Raw genomic sequence first — 6,958 nt, 5'->3', positions numbered from 1 at the left:
TTCAGCGGAATCAATAACCAAAGTGTTCCAGGAAGGCGACCCCGGCGAGACCGAGCAGAAAACAGGAGGTTGGCCTTGCTCGAGTACTTGGCGGGGTAGGGGGCTGGGACTGGGGGCTCAGGCCTGGGATTCAGTGGCCCCCACCCCCCAGATTCATACCTCCACCCACACTCAGGAACATAGCCCCCTCCCGGCGCTCCTGGAGGAGCAAGGCCAAGAGTGTGGTAAAAGAACCCGAGACAGCAAGGCAAGGGGACGAGGGGACGGTCTGCACTCGCCGGGGAGAAAAGACTGATTACAGACCCATAGCCGGGTTCTGGAGCCGGGAGGGTCGAGTGAGGCTGAGACTGTGGTAGGCTGCAAAGACCCCTGGCCCCTGAGGCTCAGAGGCCTTCAGAAGCGGGATCGCACCCCTAGACTGGGACAGAAGGTGAAAAATCTCCCTGGCCTCTCCATTCCCCCATTCTCGGCCCCGCGGAGGTCTCCCCTCCTCAGTCCCGAGTCCCGGCCCGCCTCGCTAGGCCGGGGAGAGGGGGAAAAGCGGAGGTGAGCGCGACTGGGAGCCGGGCTGGCCTTCAGGCCGAGCAGTGGGGTCCCTGGACCCTCCGAGTCCCAAGCGCTTTGTGAGGTTCCCAGGGTTCTCCTGAGTCCATCTTCTCTTTTGACAGCGCCAGGAGAGGCCAGGCGGATTTCCCTTCCTTTGACTCAGAAAGGGGCTTGGAAGAAAGATTGAGAGACCGTAGCAAAGATGTGTGTGCAAACGTGTGTGCGCGTGCGGGGGAGGGCCCTGACCCCTCCCCTAAGACGCTAGAACAACAGCCGGCTTCCCTTTTGTGCGCCGCGTGCTGCTGTGAGCGAGGGTGCGTCGGTGTGTCCGGGGGGTCGGATCAAGAGCGTCTGGGGGCCGCGCCCGTGGATGTGCAGGGGGCCAGTGGCAGTGGGGCAGCCGAGTGCGTTCCTCGCGCGTCCTGCAGGACTCCCGGAGCCAGAGGAGCGGGTGAATGAGTGAGCGTGTGAGTCAGTGCCTTAGTGGATGTCAAGTGTGCATGTGAGCGGTTGAGTGTGTGTCTGTGTCCAATCTCGAAAGTCCCCAACGGAAAGCGAAGTGGGCGGGGCGCACCAATTATTTAATTGGGTGACTAATGGCGCTTCCCGGCAGGGTTTGGGACGGAAAAAAGGAGGGTAAAGGGGGCGGGCAGGGGTAAAGGCCTGCTGGTCCTTACTAACGGAAAGGAGGGACGGATGGAAGGAAGGGAGGAAACTCTGCTACAAGGTAATTTGGGTGGGGGAGGGGAGCGGCGGCTGGAGCCCAGGGTGTAGGGCAGGGTGCGCAGAGCGAGAGCAGCACGCACCCGCTGCCGGGCCGAGAATTTGTGGTGCACAGACTCTCAGAGAGGGAGAAAGGAGGGTTAGAGTTACAGAAGGGCTCTGGGGAGCGTAACCCAGCCGGACCCAACCCCGCTGGAAGGACGCACGCCGCGTGGTACCGGAGCCCTGCACTTGCACTTGGTCCCCTGGAGCCTGGTGTCTAGAGGAGATGCCAAACTCCCCTCCCCTCCCCTCCCCTCCCCTCCCCACGATGGGCCAGGGCGCCTTCCTCCCCACCCCCGGATCACGCTGGTCGCTTGATCCAGTCCGTCATCTTTGTTCTGCACGTCAGTCTTTCTCCTCCGTGATTCTCTCAAGTTTATTTTTATTATTCAAGTAAGACGTGTCCGGTGTAGAAAAATTCTAAGCAGAAAGCAAACATTCGGTGGGAATCTTCCCGGCCCGCAAATCCCCTCTGTTCCCTGGGGCCTCGTGGGAGGAGGCCCGGGTTTCTGTTCTAAGAAAAATGGGCCAGCCACCTGCTGAATCGTACCGGGTTTTGTTTGTCTTTACTCCGCTAAATTGTATTTCATGAATGGTGGCTTTCTGTGCCAGTAATTCGGGTCTCCGTTCCGGCGTCCTCTTCAAAGGCCGTAGATGGGCTTTCGGGAATGCGCTCACTCCCGGGGCAGCCGGCTCCTTCTCCCGGAGATGCCGGTGGCTTCCCGAAGGGTCCCGTGATCCCGAGTCCATGGAAGTCGGGCCGACTCCCCTTTCCTGTCTGCGGGGGGAGCCCGGCAAGGAGCATGGGAGGGGGCTACAGGCCAGCTCCAGTCGACTCTTGGGAGTTCGCAGTCTTCCGCTCCCGCTCTTTCTTCTTTTTTCTCCTTCCCTCTTGGCAGTCTGAGGTTTGGCATCCCGCAGGAGTCCCGGCCCTCGCTACACTGCAGGCCTTGGAAGTCGGGTCCCGGCCTCCGTGATTGTGTGCGCAGGGATTCAGTGAGGAACGTAGAGCTTTTGCGCGCTGAGGCACAGTTTGTGTTGTGGTGGGGGGGGAGTGTGGGTGTGGGTGTGGGGTGGGGGTGGGCTGGATCTCCTCACCAACCTCCTCTCCAGACCAGCAGAGACCTTGGCCGAGCCGAGCCGAGAGCCTGGGCGGCCCCTAAACTCAGGCTCTTGAAGCGGGGGCCGCCTAGCACCCTGGCTCCAGCTGCCCGCCCAGGAAGCGAGTCCTGCGGAGCCACGGGGCGCCTACTCGTGCCCTGCTGGACTGCCTGCCTGGAATCCCAGCGGAGGAAGGCTGGGAGCGCCAGTGCTCCGCGCGGGAGGTGTGGACCACGCAGTTGGATCCTATACAGTAAGATCGGCCTTGCTGCGTGTGTGTATATGTGTGTCTGTGTGTACACATGCGCACGCCTGCAGGCAGGTTGAAACGCTGGTTCTGCCGGGACCCTCCTGCAGGCTAAGTGGGACGCAGAGCTCCAGAAGTTCTGAGTCTGCCTTGTGGGAATTTTCAAGGATCCTGGATTCCTCACTTGACAGTGGGGGTCGGGGTGGGGGGGGGGGGGCACTGTCCTGCGCCTGCTGCCTTCACCCTCGCCGCTAGTTTCCAACCACCCTCTGACCATTTTGTCCTGGCCAAGACACTAGGAACCCTGAGAATTTACTCTGCCTCTCTGCCCCCACCCCCACCCTTTTTGTAAAGTGATCAGAGAACCTTAACTTGGGAGGTGTGGGGTGAGCTCAGAAGATAGAGGGCGGGGCGATGACCTAAACTGCTTTTTCAGGAGCTCTTGCTCTGCCATGGCTGAACACAGACAAACCCTAGGTACTGATCCAGCCCTTCCTGGGATCTAAAAGGCCCCGGCAACTCAAGGCCCAGCTCAATTCACACTGTCCGTCTCCCTTCGGCCTCAGCAGATCTGGGGGATTAGTGACCTCGGGTGTTGGGGGATGTGCAGGTCTGGGCACAAACTGCTGAGTCCTGGACTGGAGACAAGTGACACCTTGCCACTAGGAGTTCCTGGGAAACATGGTGGTTCAGGTTCTCCACTCACAGATGGAGTGTGGAGAGGATCCTCAGGAAGGGGCCACCAACCCCAGCTCCCCTCAGATGCCTCTTAGGACTAGGTTTCCAGAGAATTTCTTCAAGGAACCCCCTGAGTTGGGAAAAGAACCCCCTTGCCTGGCTCAGTACCATAAGTCTCCAATTCCTTCCCACGCCTCACTCAGTGTCAGGGAGTGAGCCTGTTCTACTCTTTCTTCAGGAACATTTCAGTCCCTCCCCATCCACCTTCTCCTCGCCTTTTGGTGTCTCAGTGGGTGAGACTGACTTCTGGAGCCTCTGTGTTGAGAGAGCTGGGGCCCAGTCACCTGTGGGTAAATAGTGGTTCTTTCCCACCAGCAGCTAAAGAATCCACCTGCGATGCAGGAGACACGGGAGATGCAGATTTGATCCCTGGTCAGGAAGATCCCTGGAGAAGGAAAATGGCAACTCACTTCAGTATTCTTGCCTGAAAAATCCATGGCTGGAGGAGCCATATAGACTATAGTCCAAGGGGTCTCAAAGAGTCAGACACCACTGAGTGACTATGTACAATCATGCACCCACGCTCAGCATCAAGGCTTTCTAGATCAGAAGTGGGATTCTAGGGGAGACAAGGTGTGTACGTAGGTGGGTGGGAGTCAGAGCCTGGGTTCCCCCAGGAGCTACTTATACCTATCTGCCCAGGCCCCTGGTCCTCCAATGCCAGTTGGCCTGCAGCTCTGGACTCTGGCAGGAGCATTCAACATCCTCTTCTGGTGCTCAGAGCCTGCAGCCTCACAGGTTTGGTCCTGACTCTGGTTGTTCCTCCATCTTTCATATCCCTTGGGTGCTCTGGCAGCTGGACAGGCCAGGTCTCCAGGCCTGGACCTCTGGTCCCAGCTCATCCCACTCCCTATGGCCTTGCCCTTGCTGAGGCTGGGGCCAGGCCACTCCCCCAGGAGTGCTGGGGAGCCTCGTTGAGCTTGCAGCCAATTCAGGTACCTTCTCCAGCTGGCTTTCTTTCCCATCTCTACCAAGCCACTTCCCTCCCTCAGCCTGTGCATCCCTCCAGCACATTCCCCAGTGCCTATAGGCTCAAGGGGTCTGGGTTCCTCTTCCCTGTCTGGATCTCCTTTCCACCTACCTCCTGGTTTGGGGGCCCTACCCAAAGGTTTGTGGGAGATCCTGGGCAGCACTTGCTCTGCCTCCTCGGGAATCCAGTCACACAGGTGATTGAATCTACTCAGCCATCACTGCTGGAACAGGGGTTCCCCTATAGCTGAAGGGCACTGGTAATCTGAGGTGAACAGGGAGGAGCATTTGCTTGCACATTCAGCTGGGGAGCACAAGACCTAGCTTGTAGAAAAAACCCATTCATCGCTTCCTTCCCCGAACCCACCTGTACCCCACCCTACATACCTGGGAGCCAGACCTCTGCACCTGCACATGAAGGAGGGAGCCACTGTCCACCGTCAGGTAAAAGGGATTGACATTTTAAAATGAGAGAGATGGGATGTTCTTGTTGATTTTTTTTTCTAATAATGAGATTATTATTTTTGTAACACAATCAAGTGTATCTTTTCTGAGGAGATCAGCAGTGCTGAAACCCAAGGAGGGCAGTTCTAATGATAGGATGCTGGGACAGGTGCTGGGGGCAAAGTGAGGCTCTTCATATTCTAATGCTTTAGGCCCCTCCTAGATCTGTAACCACCCACAGAATCAGTCACTGCAGTGTCATTGACTTATTCCAGGCAACGCAAGATGACTGAGGCTTGTCTGCGCTAGATGCACTCTGAGAATTGTGCAGGGAGCAGGACCTTCAGGGTGCTAGAGATGCCCTTCGTAGGGGTGGAGGTCACCCAGTATGGAGAAGAGGGACCCCAGTGGGCTGGGCCGGGGTGAAGTAAGGTGAGGTGGCGGAGATTCCAGCTGCTGCACCGCCTCCTGGGGGCGCCTGTCCAGCCAACTGGCATTTTTCTTCCTGGCACCAGGTTGCTGCCAGTTCCAGGCCACTAGGGTGGCTGCTGAATCCTTTTCCCCACCCCTGCCTCATCCAGTTTGGAGTCCTGGGGTGTGGCCTGCACTCCTGAAAGCACCTTCTAGGCACAGCCTGGACCCTTCCCCGCCTCAAGATAGCACTGTCCTACTCCTCTCTGTCCTCTCCTCTGCTTGGGCAGGGACCCCAGCCAGGCTGCTGAGCTCCAGGGCCATCAGGATCTTCCACCCACCCCAGTCCTGGTATATCTCACTGATGCCCATTCCGAGCCTGTGAGACCAAGGTTCTATCTGGGAAAGCTGCTCAAGAGGAGCTGTGTGTTTGGCCAGAATGTAAGCAGGGCCCCCTGGAGTGACCCTCATCAGATACCTACCATGAAGGGCAGTTTGGTGCCAGCAGGGAGCTCCTGCCTTGAAGAAGGCCTTGGCCCAGGGCCAAGAAGGCTTAGGGGAGGAGGCAGAGGAGTTCTCAACACCTGTCCTGTATTAAATTACCTGGAAAACTTAGGCAAACTTGTGCTTGGCCATGAACCAAATGGCTTAAAATCTGGTTCCCTGAGGGCTCCCTCTATTTGAAAGTTTTCCAGGTGAAGCCTTCTTGTAAACCACTGAACTGGGCCAAGAGTGGGGGAAGCAGGTGTTGGCTGCAGGCTGAAAGACAGGCAGGAGGAAAGGTCTGGGTTGGTCTTTCTGTTGCAGATCTGTGCCATGCTTAGTCGCTCAGTCATGTCTGAGCCCATGGTCGCAAAGGCTCTTCTGTCCATGGGATTCTTCAGGCAAGAATACTGGAGTGGGTTGCCATGTCCTCCTCCAGGGGATTTTCCTGACCCAGTGATCAACCCAGGTCTCCCGCATTGCAGGCGGATTCTTCCCCATCTGAGCCAATGGGGAAGCCCTAGTAGCAGGTCAGGGAGTAAGAAATGGTTGTTTCTGCCAAGACCTCTGGTGAAGTGGGGGAAGGGAGTTAGCAGTGCTGGGGGCAGTTTTGTGGAGGGGATCAGAGAGCGTGAACAGGCCAGACAGGGCACAGCTGGACCCAACCTGAAGTGTCCAACCTGATCTGAAAACTCCCCCACTGGTAAGACTCAGGGTTCTCTTGGGTAAGGCCACCCAGGGGTGAGGGAGGGGACCTGGTAGGACTGGATGGGTGCCTCGAGGTTCTAGGATAGAAAACTGGATTTGGGGGTCTTCTCTTCCCATCTGCTTTCTTCCGGGCAGATTCCACCAAGAATGGTTACTTGACTTCCTGCATCTCTTCCCCAGATATTTCTCTGTGACTCTTCCTTGCTCCCCACCCCCAACCTGAAGGTTTTGCAGCCTTTTCCTTCTCCATTTGCTTCTCTTCTCCTTCAGGTCCTCCAGCATTCTTCCCTCACTGGGTCATCGCTCCTTGCACTGCTCTCCTCCCCACCAGGCCAGCCCTGGACCACAGCAGTCTCCCTCCATCCCCTCTTCATCCTCCCTCCTGCCTGCTTTCCCTCTCCAGAGCCCTTATTTTCCCTCTTCTCTTCACTCCTCCCCTGCCTCTTCTTCTTGTCTGTCTTTGGAAATTAGGATCCTGACATGCTCTCGGAGTTAAAATCAATGAAAAGACACCAGAGACTTGAGAGAATCTTCTAAAAACAAAAC

This window comes from Cervus elaphus, chromosome 11, assembly GCF_910594005.1.
Source record: "Cervus elaphus chromosome 11, mCerEla1.1, whole genome shotgun sequence".
Lineage (NCBI taxonomy): Eukaryota > Metazoa > Chordata > Mammalia > Artiodactyla > Cervidae > Cervus > Cervus elaphus.
This window is presented reverse-complemented; position numbering follows the sequence as displayed.